Genomic DNA, 16,572 nt, shown 5'->3' with positions numbered 1-16,572 from the left:
AATCACATTTAGCAGTTTGCATAGCATAATTTTAGCTTTACATTGCAGTGATACAGTAATAAATTAGTTTTAATTAGGAAATAAACATATTTTCTTTTTGAATGACTCCAGCCATCAAAAGAGTGAATATGATTGTATTAGAGTTGAATGGTTGAGGACCTCTAATTACAGCACTGATACTTGCACTGTCTGTTGTCAGTTCAGTTGCATTGCGCTCTTACACAGAAAACATTATTCCCTTTGGTATATTATACCTTAAAGCTTATGTGTACAGACGCAATCATGCGCGCACCCACACACAAACACACAGGCATACAATTGTGTATATATGTGTATAGACTTTTATCTCAGAGGAATAGAATTTATGTAGAACGATCGTAATTCAATGTTTACCATTAATTCCTAGCCCATTACTATAATGTATCTTCAAGATTGCTTCCGTACCAACAAAGAGTAGTTCTTGATTAAGTCCATTAAGAAACCTCGTGAAAATAAAATCTAGAGTAAAAAGAAGAAAGAATTCAACAGGTTTCACCAAAGTTGCATGTTATATTTCAAGTCTATTGATCAATTGACACCCAATATGTCTTGTGGGCAAGACGAAAATGTAGGCAAAATATTGACAGCTCTCAGGTAGACAGAAGACAAATTTTGCCAGTCTACTGAGAGAGTCTACGCTTCAATAACGCTCAGTCTAATCCCACATGTACCATCATCGAACTCATTCTTATATACGTATAAATTAAATTAAATTAAGTCTACAAATGACATCTTTCTCGAGATATCTTACGGAGAGTTAGGATACGAAATCACTCCACCAAATCTTAAAGAGCGAAACTCCTATCATCAAAAATGCGTTACCTACGTGCATAGAAATGAAATGGCATGCAGTATGTCATTAAGTGCATAGCTCAATTTATTCTTTCTTGAAATTTCCACCAAAAAAAGACACACACAGATAGACATACGGAGTGAACAGGGATTTTTCCAAAGGCTTTGTTAACACTCAACGAAATCCCATAGAGGGACATGCATGATCATATAGTTCTATCATCGAAACGTAGTGTTACTGTTTTCTTGTTTCACTGAACGATGGCAAATGTCCGGAAAAATCCTGTTTCCTTCACAATCCTTCCATCGTCAAAAATAACCTTCAAACAAAGAGTTCTATCATGTCTGTATACATATAAATTGCAGTATTGACACACCCGATTAAAGCTAACGAAAGTCTTCCCGACGAATTTGACAAAGGAACTTCATTATATGTGCACTACGTTACATGTTAATATGTCAAACAACTATTTAGTTGGCTTAGATTTGTGTTCTTCGATTTTCTGGTTAGCAATATGGTTAACAATAAGATCAATGTAACATTAGTTGACAACAAAACTCTCATCTGAAAACCGTAAATCTACTACAAAAGAACTACTTAGGCAAATTCCGCGCAGAATGTTTAAGAAAAACTTTAAATCCGAAAACACTTAACCACAAAAGATACTCAAAAGACATCGAGAAGCGCGTTTCGCAGGTTTTTACACCGCCCTTCCACCAAACCAGTTCGCTATAACTGACGCCTTTGATTGGCCTCCAACTATCCAATCACAAGGTCAGAGATATCAAAAATAAACTCTCATTGTAAACCCGTTTACAAAGTAAACCGCCAAAAGACCCTGCTGTCTTACGTCCTGCATCTACAAACCCTTTCTTGAGGCATTGCATAGTTTATTTTACGTACCTTTGACATCACTAATTAAATATACACTCTATACACTATATATAGACTCTATATTGTTGCCTTGTTAGGTCTCACTTGGAATATTGCACAGTTGTGTGGTCTCCCAATCAACAATATCTCCAAGACAGACTCCAATCGATTCAGTCTCGTTTCATCCGCTTAGTTGGTTATCGCCTGGGTCATCGTTATGCTGATGTCCCTGTGAACTCTTTGGCAGCTGAACTTGGCCTTCAACCACTTGCTTTGAGGAGAAAAATTTTTGATCTGGTATTTTTATATAAGTTGGTTAATGGTGATCTCAACTGCCCTCAGTTACTGGAGCGGGTAAGGTTCCACGTTCCTGCCAGTACAAGATCGAGTAACCTGTTTGCAAGACTGCATCACTCTACAAACTACGAAAGGAACAGCACGATGGTCCGGATCCAGACGCTTGGGAATACCCTACCACTGGAACTAGACATTTTTAACACTGGTGCTGTATCGTTCAAGAGACAGATTAACCAACTGCTCTCCATGGAAGATTAAGAAAGGAAGGCTCCATGTAAAAGATGCATTGTTTTTTATGTTCGTATAGTAGATATTTGTTATTACTATTATTTATTATTATTATTTTTATTTTTATTTTTTTTTATTTTTTTTGTGTTTTTTTTTCTCTTTCGTTTGTTGATATTCTAGGTTTTGTTTTATTTCTTCATAGTCGATCATTGTTAGCTCTTTCATATTTTATTGCCTTGTTGTCTGTTAGTCATCATGTTATTTTTCATAGTTTATTATTGTTACCTCTTATTGTTTGCTAATTCATTTGGTCTTTTGCGTCTTGCATGTATTAATTCATCTTAGGTTGTTTTGTATCTATTATCATACTACAGTACTTTGTTAATATTACTGTTTTGTGTTGCAGCTTATCTATATTAGCCATTGAAACTTTGTACTATATTTTGTTAAAATGGGTTGTCCGTATATAAATAAATAAATTTCAAATATTTTCGCATATAATTTTTCCCGTCAATATCTAATGAATAAGTTTTAAATAGCCTATGTATTATATGCTAAAAATAATGTTTTTCGGTATAATGCTTTGTACATTATCTTACACTCTCTACAATAAGTAATTTGTACTTACAATATGATGGTGGTTCTGGCGTTGTTCAGGACCTAAAAAAGGAAATACTTGATGAAGTTGATATTTGATTATAAATGGATATTTACATTTTGACGTGACAACGTCTTAAATTAGGTTGCGGCTCGGAGTCACTCATGAAAAAGTGTAACGCCCGGTAACGTTACGATGCCCGTCCAGTGGGTCCGCCGCACGGGATCCGCACGGGATAAAGCAGATAACTGTGGGTCCGCCGCACGGGATAAAGCAGATAACTATGTTTATTCGTGAAAATGTGGAGTGCTTAGATTCGTCATTTACAACAACTACAACAATAAAGGTAAATAATTGTACACTGATATTTCATTATCGTAAACTATGATTGATTGATTAATTGTTAGATTGACACAAAAGTTGAGAAACTGAGTTTATAGGTTATGTCGTACTATTGACAAATGTTGATAGTGTTAAGTAAATTATTAGTTTAAATCACTCTGCAATCAATCGTAATTCAGTCGATTGAGAAGAAACAGCGCGTATTGCTAGTCAAACATTTAAAATAACAAATTATAACCTCTAACCTGTCATAACAGTGCGACCAAACAAACGAACTAAACCGACCAATCACCACGCGCGGAGTTAGAATTTAACTGTGTTTAGCAAGAATTTCAAATTCCAATTTTAGTAAATGTTTTATTCAACTTTACCATTTACAATAACAAATTGTAATTAATTTCAAATTATGTACAATGTTTTAGTAAACAAAATATATTTCTATAGTTAAAATTTGTGCAATTCTTATTTTCATTCAATTCCTTGTGCCTATTGTGCAATTTAATAATATTCATATCAATAAATATTCTACCGAGAAAAAGACGTTGTCACGTAAAATCTTCGCCCGTAAAAACCGACTTTACAGGCAACCATAATTTTTTTTTTTTACCATGGAAAGTTTGTGAGTTTTATTATTCCTGTTGTCCTATAATTTGATTTAAAATTCAATCAATTATTTATCTCTTTTAAGTTAAATCAAAAATTTTATTTTGTGATTAAAAATATTGATGGACCCTTAAAGAATGGTCTCTGTGGCTGAAAATAATATCACATATTTTTATTAAGATTTATATTATTGTTACATGTTATGGATATTATTTATTATACTAATAATATATGTCTGTATTATAGAGAATATACCATTACAGTTAAAGTTAACATTAATAAAATTTCTATTGAACACAGTTGTTTTAATTGTATCCATAATTAGGTAAAAACAACAACATTGTAACAAAAAATTAAGCAACTATAACATTAGAATTCAAAACACATAGTTATTAGCATAGGTTGTTTTATCGTACCCGTCTCCTAATACAGAACTGTTTCATAAATTCGCCCTTTTAAATATTTCTCATGCCAATTATTTATGTTACGTTTAAAGCAAAACATAATTCGTTAACTTTAAGGACATTTTAAAGACAAAACATTTTTTAGTCCGTTTAGACTCCTTATGAATAATGTATGAACTAATTAACCGTTTATTCGCAACATCTGGTCCTCTTTGACGCTAGACTCTCTTATAACAGCCTCCTACTACATATTACGTAGCTAAGAACAAGGTGAACTGGAACTTAACTCAACATTTACAGTCTTCTACTATCGTATATGGCAGGAATATCTACATTTTAATATCCTACTGGAAATAGTATTGATTTATAGTAACTATTGTAACTATAGTAACTATTGTAACTATAGTAACTATTGTAACTATAGTAACTATTGTAACTATAGTAACTATTGTAACTATAGTAACTATTGTAACTATAGTAACTATTGTAACTATAGTAACTATTGTAACTATAGTAACCATTGTAACTATATTAACCATTGTAACTATAGTAACTATTATAACTATAGTAACTATTGTTGTGCTGGGCACAGTAAAAACCGACGTGTCCTTAAATCTGAGTATCATTATGGATGTCCAGTATCGGCAAATCACTAACCGCAAATGTCTAGATTCTGGGGTGCAAGGGTAACTCGATAGGTCTACTCTAATGCGGGAGATGACTGTTGGAGTTAGAGGATACGTTCCCTAAGTGTCAAAGGTTCTTGCTAGCTTAGACATAAGAGTGTTCCACCCTTCCCCTACTTTGACTGGAGAGGCTGGTTCAGAGCTGGCCTCCCCTTCTTTCGAGGGTCATGACTTGAGATTAGTGTTCTAAATTCTTCCCCATGGATCTCGACAGGAGGCGGCCTCTATTCACAACTTTACCCTTCCAGAATATCCTGTCACTCCGGAAGCAGCGCAAAGGTCCTTATAGGACTAGGCGCAGTTTTAAGCTTCTTGTCCTAAAAGAACAAAAATATTGTGTTGTGTGAGTACTTATAACAGCTTATGTTACTTAGATTTCATCGTTAAGTAATTGGATTTTGATGTGGTGTTGAAGATTTAAAACCTCCACATCAAAGAGAACAACACATACACAATTTTGAGTTACTATCCTAAAGGTTACTTTCGATTCCAAAAGTTTGGAGTGTATGGACTTATGCAATATAACGCGAGTTTGTGAATTTTTATTCAGTATATTAGTTATTATGCATTATAACGCTAAAATTGTTTTCGAATTCTCAGGTCATTTACAATAAAGATGTTTTTTTATGTTCTGTCGTAAGATTTATTTATTTAATTTCTTTGGGTGCACAAAGTTGTAAGTATTATACAACACTGTCCGAATAGTTGTGAAAAAGACTAGCCTACTACCGTAGTTCCTATTAGATTCAGACTAACTTTGGCACAGAGGCAGTAGTAACACTAAATAACCTTAACCAATAAAACTTTTCCAGATATCCGTTATTCGCATTTGGAAAACTTTTATCTCGGGTAATTCATAATAAAATCAAAATCGACAACTTTCTTAAAAATTTCAAAAAACATTTATTCTTACTTATTTTTATATAACTCTTAAGGATCAAGATGGTGGCCGTTTACAGTTATAGAAATATCGAATTGAGGTTTTATAAGTGAGTATGTTACAAACGTAATGTCCGATTCATTTAACAATAGATCCTGATTTTACAAAGAAATTTATAAAACATTTTGTTCTATACGGCCTCAAGATTATGGAATTTATAAATGTTTTAAAGTGTTACGATTACATTAAGATGCCAACACCGAGAGTTATAGTGGCATCAGTGTTGTGCAAAATAAACATCTAAAATAATAATGCATCTTCAGTTTGACATTTATAGATTAAAGACACAATGAAAACCACCTTTCTTGTGACTTTGCTGGATGGGATATTAATATTCAATTAGAAACCATACTCCAATTTAAATGACAAAGAATGTAATACGTAAATCTGCTAGCTTTAACTTTAGCTATGAAGATTTGTTTAGTTGAACGGCCTACTGGTTCTTTAACGCAATTTAAGTGCGTAGTCGAAAAGAAATAACATTGAGAAAAGGAGTAGCGATAGTTTAATGGAAAGTATGAATTTATTTTTTATGTCTTTTTAACGGCAGTATTGAAAATACAGCGAAACCAAAACAGTGAGCAATGAAGATACAATGGAACCAAAACATGAGCATTTAAAATACAGTGAAACAAAAAAATTAACATTGAAGGTACAGTGAAACCAAAACATGAGCTTTGAAGATATAATGAAACCAAAACATGAGTAATGAATGTACATTGAAATCAAAATATGAGCATTGAAGATACACTGAAACCAAAAAATTAGCATTGAATATACGGTGAAACTAAAACATGAGCTTTGAAGATACAATGAAATCAAAACATGAGCTTTGAAGATACAATGAAACCAAAACATGAGCATTTAAAATACAGTGAAACCAACAAATTAACATTGAAGATACAGTGAAACCAAAACATGAGCTTTGAAGATACAATGAAACCAAAACATGAGTAATGAATGTACATTGAAATCAAAATATGAGCATTGAAGATACACTGAAACAAAAAAAATAGCATTGAAGATATAGTGAAACCAAAACATGAGCTTTGAAGATACAATGCAATCAAAACATTACCTTTCAAGATACAATGAAACAAAAACATGAGCATTTAAAATGCAGTGAAACCGAAAACATAAGCATTGAAGATGCAGCGAAACGGACTATACCTGCCTAAAGACATCCTATTGGTACAAATCTTGTTAAATTTGTGTTTTTTGGTGCAAATGAATAATATGTTGCAATGATTACAACACAAACTTCAGTGTTTTCTTATTTTTCAGAGTATTCTTTTGAAGCGAGGGCCAACAGATAACCCTACTAGGTTCCCAAAATCCCAAAGGGATCGTAGGATCAGTGACAGTAGTTGAGAGAAATCCTTTCCTGCATATCTCTCGTTTAAAACGCCACGTATTCCTTAACAATTTTATAAATTATATTGTATTTATTTAATGTATTTTTTAATTATAAACCAGGTAAAATGATGGATTAAAGTCCTAGTCGTGCGATTAAGTAAATAACTCCAATCAAATCTTTCTCTCGTATTTCTCATTTCTCCCACATTCTCACATCTTAATAGGATGGAGTGATATCAATATTAATGAAGATTTAGTTTTCATTGACGATAAAGTATAACTTTTTACACCAATCGTATTATACTGTGTGGTGTATTGTTATTGAAAATTTAACAATTACTCTATTAATAACTTGAACGTCAATATTACGCGCTCTCATCCAGACGATGAGACCGCCACCAGACGGAAACCGATTCACAAAGCCACGGATTAATATATTGCTGACCAATAGCATAGCTCTGATCCGGATTAACTGTGGATTACACTTTTGCCGACCAAACAATTTACTTCATTATATTTTGTACCATTCATCATTTTATCGTTGTCATCATTGTGTGATCGAAAAATGCGTCTTGGTCTGAAGGCCAAAGTATTTGGTGATTACTCATTACTTTATTTTTAGATCCATGGGTATCATAGAGCTTTACTTTTATTTTATTTTATTTCCTTCCAACGGTCAAAGACCACTTTGTAACTATAAACATACTGCAAGGTAGCTAATTACTACATTGCTTAAACATGGCAGGGACAAGCCAAAGATGCAATTGGACTTTATATTCCAAGACATAATTAAAAGTGTACTAAATATGTGTAAATTTAATGAATATAACAGTAACGATAAATAATAAATGAGCAGATAAGCAATCTATAAATAAATAGCAATGCAAAAATAAACTATCCGTAAATAAGTAGCAGTGCAGAAAACTATAAATGGGCAACAAGAATAAAAAGGAATATATAAATGAATAACAATTTTAATAAAATATTTTATAATAAGTAACAATTCAAAAAAACTAAAAATGAAAGCAAGTGATAAAGATCTATAAACACCAACAAAGCCAAAAAAGATAAAACATTTTATAAATACAAACTACCATCCTTAAAAATAACGAGTGAAAAAAATAGGTATATATATATATATATATATATATATATATATATATATAAAACAAATGCCAAATACAACAATAATAAATAAATAAATAAAACCTGCAAAAAGCATACAAATAAAGAAGTACGAAGAGCTACAATTATTGGTAAAAGTGACTTACTACAAAACGTTATAAATAAATTATTTCGTGCAAAGAAAAAATACATATTTATGCCATGCCCAGAGCACTCAACAAGGCCCCGATCTATTCTACAGCATACTGGGAAGCAGTTAGCACACTGCTGAGTTTAATTTTTAATGCTGGTTTATTTCAAAATCCAATCTTAATTCCATTCTGATAAAGTAGTAACAATATCGTATACGCAAAACTTTTAACGTAATTATGTATTTTTTGCTACAGCACTTACAATATATTTTAAAACTATTTGACATCTAAGACATAAAAATACTAGACTAGAATACTACCTGGAATATCGTCATTCAGGTTTCTAATGAGGTCTCTCTAATGAGCAATGAGCTCTTTGTATCTTTAAAGCAGTCAAGACATAAAGTAAAGTCTCCACTTTCTTAGACAGCTCTTGCTGTAATAAAACACGTGAATGCGGGAAAGTCTAGCTTGGTTAGCGTAGTTTCAGTATTTATTACCAGAAACCTAGAAAGGACCTTGGAGTGATTGGTCAAATTGTAATTTGACGTATACGGTTTGATGACTCGTGATCGACAGTTTTAATGTAACCAAGTGTATAGTTAAGATACATTTTTGTAATTCTGTATGGGCTGTTTCTTACTTGTGATCATTTCTAGGTATCAGCTACTCAATATTTATACAATACTAGCTGTTTCCCGCGGCTTCGCACGCTTATCGTAAGCTTTGCTCGTGATTGAGCACTTTTGGTTCAAGCGAATTATGTTTACAACACCGATGTAGATTTGGCCTTGTTGCCACGATCATGAAAATGTGTCAATAGTGTATGTTTTTATATTTGTACCGTTACATGTACTTTATTATAAAGTGGTCTTCTATTCAAGTTTTAAGTTCAACTAATAATTTATTTTTAAGACAAATATACACCATCTTAGCGCATTCAAATAGTTTTTGGCTACTTAATATACGTACGTAACTGTGTCGTGATTGCAGTTTATAGTGTGCAGGCGCTTTAAAACCTTTCATCTTTTGCAGCGCAGCTTGGTCACCGCTTACATCAATGGTGATAGCTTATAAACCTTCTCCGTGGAAAAATACGTATACATACAAATTTTCATAACGATCGGTCAAATAGTTCACGATTCCATAAAGGACAAAACACAAACATTCATTTATATATATATATATATATATATATATATATATATATATATATATATATATATATAAAACATGTATCAACAATATTATCATGAACAAAAAAAGAAAATTAAAATGATGGAATGTAATTTTGAGCTAAATAATAATTTGTTTTTAATACTTTTTACGATCTAACGGATTAGCAGTAGTATTTAAAGGCAATGTATTATAATAAATAGCTGTAATAAAAGGTTACCTATTAAATACATTTAATTAATAGAAACACATCGTTACAAACGTATCTTTAATGCTATCACTCTATTCTAAGTGATCGCTTAATAAAATCAATGAATTTTGTCTATTTACAATATATTTAGTTAAAGCCTTATATACAGTTATATACTTAATGTTTTGTTTTTAACAAAGGATATTTACAACAGTCTACATGTATACATGTAGACATCTACATGGGGCATCTACATGTAGTTAGATCTCGGTATTTTTCTGCTTAACTGCAATACATCGTAGTCAACTTTTGTAAAGTGCGTTGTGCGACCAATGGTGCGTGTGGTTGCTATACATTTCATTGTTGCGTTTTTATTGTTTGCCTGTCTTAGTGGTTTGTTAAATTTTCATCCCAACATAAATAAATACCTCAGACTATTCTGTACCCCGTGGGGCGCACGATTGCTTAATTTTAAGGTAACTCCATTTTTGTAAGTACTCCTTGGGGTGCACGGATAAAAATTGAAATAACATAATGAAATGATTGTTTTTGTGCAAAATTGCGAATTCTACATACCTTTCTCGTTATACACGTTTGACGTAAAAACCCGATAACGGTTTTTTTGCCACTATTATTGAACAAAAAAGTCCGGAATACCGCTGACATCGTGAACGTGTAATTAAACTACAGCACACCGCCTGTTTTGCTATAATACTAGTTTGTAACGTTTTCACAGTTGTTCACTGAGTAAATACTAATAAAAACTTTGATTGCGTATTATGTGTTTATTGCATAGTTTGTGGTCTCCTAGAAAGATTTGTTTGGCACTGTTTTTTTAGAATAGTTAATTACTCTTAAAATATGTAACGCACTTTGTTATGCTGAAAAGGCGCGGTTTTCCCGCAAGTGTATAAGTAAAATCACAATTTACATATTTTTGTCTTTGTAGTCTATTACACTAGTAATATATTCAATCAGTTTAACTGTTGATTGTTCTGTCCTACAGAACGTGTTCTGTCCTACCAAAGACGTAGAAACAAGCGAACATAACGAGGCGGAGTTGATTGATATTCAACTCTACGAATGAACTCTCATTGACACAGATATTTTACACTCTAGTCTAATTAGACTAATAGTCAATCTAGATAGTTAATCAGTCTTTAATTCTCTAATACTTTTAGATATGCCGAACACCTAGAAACAAGCAAACATAACGAGCCGGAGTTGATTGATATTCAACTCTACGAATGAACTCTCTTTGACACAGATATTTTACACTCTAGTCTAATTAGACTAATAGTCAATCTAGATAGTTAATCAGTCTTTAATTCTCTAATACCTTTAGATATGCCGAACAGCTAGAAACAAGCAAACGAGACGTTTATACCTTAAGCAATTATATTTTTTTTTAATTACCTTTCTGCGTGATGTAGCCAATGTCTTCAAAAGCAAACTAATCGGTAAAACTTTTACTTTGTACATAAAATACCATCAATAAATAATATTTAAGAATCGAAAATTTTTTTGACGTGCCCTAAACCTTTGCGTAACGGTGGAAATTAATTAATTTCCTAACAATTCCCTAGATTTTTATATGCTTGATGGTCATAGGATCAAGGGAAAATACACCAAGAAGAAACAAGTTGGTCTTGTTCTAGGTTCTTTAACACGTACATAGAATTACTTCTAAAGCCGGAAGCAACTTGGATCGTGGCTTTCCGACAGTAATTCTTGTACGAAACTACCATGGTTAAACCATTATTGTATGGGATAGAGACTGCAGTTGTAAATGCAATCAAGCCCATGGAGATTAAAGTTCAAAATTGAATGTGGGCCACTACTGTTTATTATCATTCTGTCATTATTTATTTAATAAAACAATCATCTTTCACCATTTGGATGAAAGAGGGTGGTCAAAGGGTCGAAGGAGTTTCATTTAGAATCCTTACCAATTACATTAGTTTTCCCTACACGACTGGTAATACTTAGAAAAAATGTATAAATATCCATTTAGCATTAGATGAATACGAAGAAGGGTCGAGCGAACAATCAAGTAATACACCGGAAGTACGTAAGCCGATCTGCCATCTGAAAACTTGTGTAATCCCCCATTCTCTTCTTGCTGTTGTTAAATGATTCAGTAAAATAACAATAACATTTCAAAGTTATTCCATTTTTAATTTTTATCCGTAGTTTTTGTTGAAAACCAACAGAATATTTTGCATACCACCTTCTTGTTAGAGGTAATGTCTCTATTATAAATATGTAATTTATACATGAAGCTTGAAGTACAAACGTATTAAACAATTTATTAACCGACTCAATAAAACCAAAATTCACAACGATTAACGATAATTTTTTACCCTGTTTCAAATATTTTATATGATTTGTAAACTTATAACGTGCCAAATTAAAAGGGTTATTTGTTAGAATTTCGTTTCTGACGATGGAGGAATTGTGAAGGAAATTGATTTTCTTTTGCGGAGATATTTCGTTCAGTGATACAAAACATAAATAAGTAACACTCAGTTTCAAATCTGCAACATAATCTCTTCCTCAAGTGAATAACTAACCTAACACATGAGTAAAATCTAGGTAAAAATAAACAGATCATACCAAAGCCGGTGATATGCATAAGTTAGAAATGACAATTATCATGTTATGTGTCAACTTCACTAACTCTAAGGCATGCACTTTATAAAAATAAAAAACAACACAACTTTTATTACGACTGACCAGAGAAAAATACTAATTTTCGATCGTCACGGTAAAAAAAGATGGCGGTAAAAAAGGAGAAATCGAAGTGGGCTTTTTATTATAGATGATTTTTTAATATACTGTTACTCCGCATTGGTATATTACAAATCTCTAATCTATTTAATACTTTATGTTTCCTTTTTAGTTCATATTTCAGAATTGGTAACCAAAAGTGGCCTAAGTTCCACCAATTGGTTGGTATGCTATACATTAAGTATGAAGCCTCAATTAATTTCCTTTTAAAGATATAAGATTCACGATATGTTATGGTGGCTTCATCCCAATTCACACAATGGTTTTCGGAACAACAATAATGTGCATTTTTAACTTTTCTGTTAGCCTCTTTCTCTTTTGGGGGGGGGGGAGTTCTATTATCTTTACGTTTAATCGTCTTCTTGTTTCGCTTATGTATTTCCTATAGCAACTACATTTTATAATGTAAATAGTTTTTTGCATCCTGTGTGTCACATTTTTTTTGTTTTTACGAAACTTCGTTTAAGAGTATTCTGTGTTTTAAACGGTTCTATTATAGTACATTCTTTCTTCTGTTCTTATTTTTTCCGATAATCCTGGCACAAAAGGGATTTTAATAAAAGCTAAATTATTACTATTCTGATTTACTGACTCAGGAATGATTCTTCTGGTTCGTTTTTACGTATTTATTACTAATTGAGGATATCCATTGGGTCTAAGATCAGATTCATCTTCTTAAATCCATCTTTATATGAGAATAAGCTTTCCACTCTGTCTAAGAAAGATTGGCCTACTCGTTATTATACAGTTTTTTATAGTTTTATTGATAATTTAAGTATTTTTCTGTGTGCTTTTTCTTTAAAAAAAACATAGTAGTATTATGGTCACCCACATCTTTTAATTCACACAGGCCCAAAAAAAGAAGCTTGATTTTGACCTTCTCACACTCTGAAGAGGATGGAAGGAGAAATTTGATTCAAAATTACGTTAGATAATTTGAGTTTCTTCATGAGGAAAAGCAACAGAGGTATCATTCATATTCCTCTACCAAATATTTGCTTTGAACTGAGTTAAAGCCAAAATTTTTGCTCAAATTCCTCCAAAAAGATGTTGGAAAATAGGAGGCAGTGGAAAATCTGTTACCATCCCCTCATCTTGACGGTAAATTTGACCTTCTAATTCCAAATAATAGATTTGAGTACATAGCTCTAGCATTTCCAAGTTTAGTTCTTTCATTTAATGTTTGGTCTTCTTTGAGACGTAATTCAATAGATTTTTGGAACTGGTATATTTGTGAATTAACCTTCAACGTAAAAACGTACGAGATTGTCAATTCCAGCCAACTTCAAGGATTTTAAGCTCTCTAAAATATTCCAGGAATACTTTTTATATAAGTAAGTTTTTTCTAGCAATGGCGTTAAAATGTCCAAAAGGACAAATCCCTGAATCGTGAGTCACAATTGGATTTTAGGACGTCATACTTATGGGGGATTTTGGAATGATGATGAGTTAATCTAGATATAAATTTACTATAAATGAAAATGTAGAATCTTGGAGCATTGGAAAAAAGGGTTTATCGTACTATCACTAGTATAAACAAATTCAACATTTTCCAATATATAATTTTTATTCTGTGCAAGGCCTTTCTGAATCAAAGATTCCATCATCAGGCACTTCACAAATTATCAAATGTTTACATTTTTAAATAAATGAAAATGTTTCTTTTGATTATTAGAAAATCTAAATTATCATACAATATTCCAGGTGGCAAAGAAATTCTAATTTTTTTTCCACCCAATAAATGAAATGTTCCACATATAAAAATTTCAGTCAATTGAATCTACCTTGGGAATACTCACTCTTATTTGCTAATTTTTTCCGATTACCTGAAGTATTTCTCAAACAGCGTTTCAACATCACCAGTAATTAAACTCTTTATTTTCTCCCAATTTTAAATTTAAACAAAGTTTTAGTTTCCAAGAATAATTTTTCCACTCACAATTGAAATATTTTTACATGTGAATCGCTAGTACTCTGATGTTTTCAAATGATATTGCTTGATATTTTGATGTAAATTAACTATTTACATTATAACAATATAAATATATTTTGCCCATATTTTGACCAGTATGAGATTAAAAAATTAAACTTATGGTCAAAAATACACACAGGTCCAACTCCTGCCGGTAAGCGTTCCCCTTTTGACTTTTCTATACTGTCAACATAAACTGTAATACATAAACATGGGGACGTCAATAATAAGGATAAAATAGGCAACCAATCAATCTTTTTTGTATTTAAAAAGAAACCGACATAATCAGTAAAAGAAGTTGAGTGTACCTTTATTGAAAATAAAGAACAGAGCTTCCACAGAACTTGATCCATTTAGCTATGTATATATATATATATATATATATATATGTAAATAAAAGTCGTTTGACAGGTATTTGGTCTTCCGATCATATGTTAGTTTGATTATTTAAACGCATATGTGACAGATACGGCCAAATACAAAATAATTGAATCGGAAAAAGTAAGCGCTCTGTGGTGTAATGGTAGCACATTCACCCGGCAAGTGAGAGATCCGGGTTCGACTCCCGGCGGAGCAAGTACTTTTTGCGATTCAATGTTTATTGAAATTAAAAAATGCAATTGCCATTTATACAATTTAATGTATATATATATATATATATATATATATATATATAATATTTTGTTTTATATATATATATATATATATATATATATATATATACACACACATACATACATATAATAAAATATACTCCAGCCAATTTTAGTCAATTAATAGTGAACCACCTCTGTCTCACTTTTTCCTTCACTTTGACATCTGTGAAGGAGACTATTATCTAGAAATATAAAGGATCTATAATAAATGTTATTGTGAAGTATCAATTATACATTCTGCACAAAATGTATTAAAATATGTTTAACAAGGCTATGCAATATCAAAATGGTTTAATTTTGTTTGGGTAAATTGTGGAAGTTTCGTTATAAATGTAAACAAATGTGTTGTTTGTTTGGACGCCTTCTAACTACGAATAGCAAATACTTGTTTATCATCAAACCAGCAGTTACCCGTGGCTTCGCTCACAATTTCGTTATCTTTGTACAAGTATCATTACTTCTGGTTCGAGTGGACTATGTTTCCAACATCAATGTTGCCTTGTTGACACGAATAAATAAATCTGCTAAAAGTGTACATTAATGACCATTGCAATTTACTCCGGTCTTAGTATTTTTTCCATAATCGATTATTTTCTTGTTTCCCGATCAAAAAAAGGAATATCACTGATCACGGAAGTCTACTTCTGTCAAAAGAGAACTATAATTGGTTTTATAACAGTCTTTAAATTTATAGTAAAAGTTATATAGAAAATTTGTATTTTGTATCAGCATTACAGTACTGAAAAGCACTATGTACTACTGTATTACTATTTGCTCAAATGTATAGTTAAAGTACATATATTTCGTATATAATTTTCTTACTTGGATATTATCTTTCTCTGTGCTCAACATCGATTGCAGAAAATGTAGAAATAAATGTTGTTAATATCAAGCTATTTTTTTTTACTTTCACACTATAAATGAGGGGCTCAGAGGAAAACTAGGCTAAGTGACATTTTCCTCTATTTGAGTTATTCACTGCTAAAGTTTGATCGTACATGGAAAATTCTATTCTTCACATAACCTGATGTTTATTACCTTATCGTGTAGATATTTTGTATGACTTTCTTTTTTGTAATTTTCGACACATTTACTTATGGGTAAATAAATAATTTTTAATTTTAAAATCACTTAGACTACTTTGATTTTACATTTTCATTTTGTAAAAGTAGTCTAAGTGACTTAGACTTCTTTTCCTTGAACAACTATATGTTGATGTTATTAGGTTATGAATGATACACAGACATTTTAAACATGAAAAATGAGGTTTATTATCGTATTTATACAACTATTTGTATACTCGTATGTAATTGAAATGTGATATACTATTGTACTGTCTTTAGACGGTGGTAGGCTATTTAGATGATTGTTCC

General features: G+C 31.6%; 1 protein-coding gene across 2 annotated transcripts in view; it reads right to left on the bottom strand.

Moving 5' to 3' along the window:
• The window catches only part of LOC124356682 (gamma-aminobutyric acid type B receptor subunit 2), a 526,994-nt gene that overhangs the window by 413,014 nt on the left and 97,408 nt on the right, over positions 1-16,572 (bottom strand). For both annotated transcript variants that reach the window (XM_046807824.1, XM_046807825.1), the window contains exon 2: positions 2,859-2,890. The gene's annotated coding sequence lies outside the window, so the exon portion shown is untranslated. The remainder of the gene's footprint in view (positions 1-2,858; positions 2,891-16,572) is intronic.

This window comes from Homalodisca vitripennis, chromosome 3, assembly GCF_021130785.1.
Source record: "Homalodisca vitripennis isolate AUS2020 chromosome 3, UT_GWSS_2.1, whole genome shotgun sequence".
In the NCBI taxonomy this organism is placed as follows: Eukaryota; Metazoa; Arthropoda; class Insecta; order Hemiptera; family Cicadellidae; genus Homalodisca; species Homalodisca vitripennis.
This window is presented reverse-complemented; position numbering and strand designations above follow the sequence as displayed.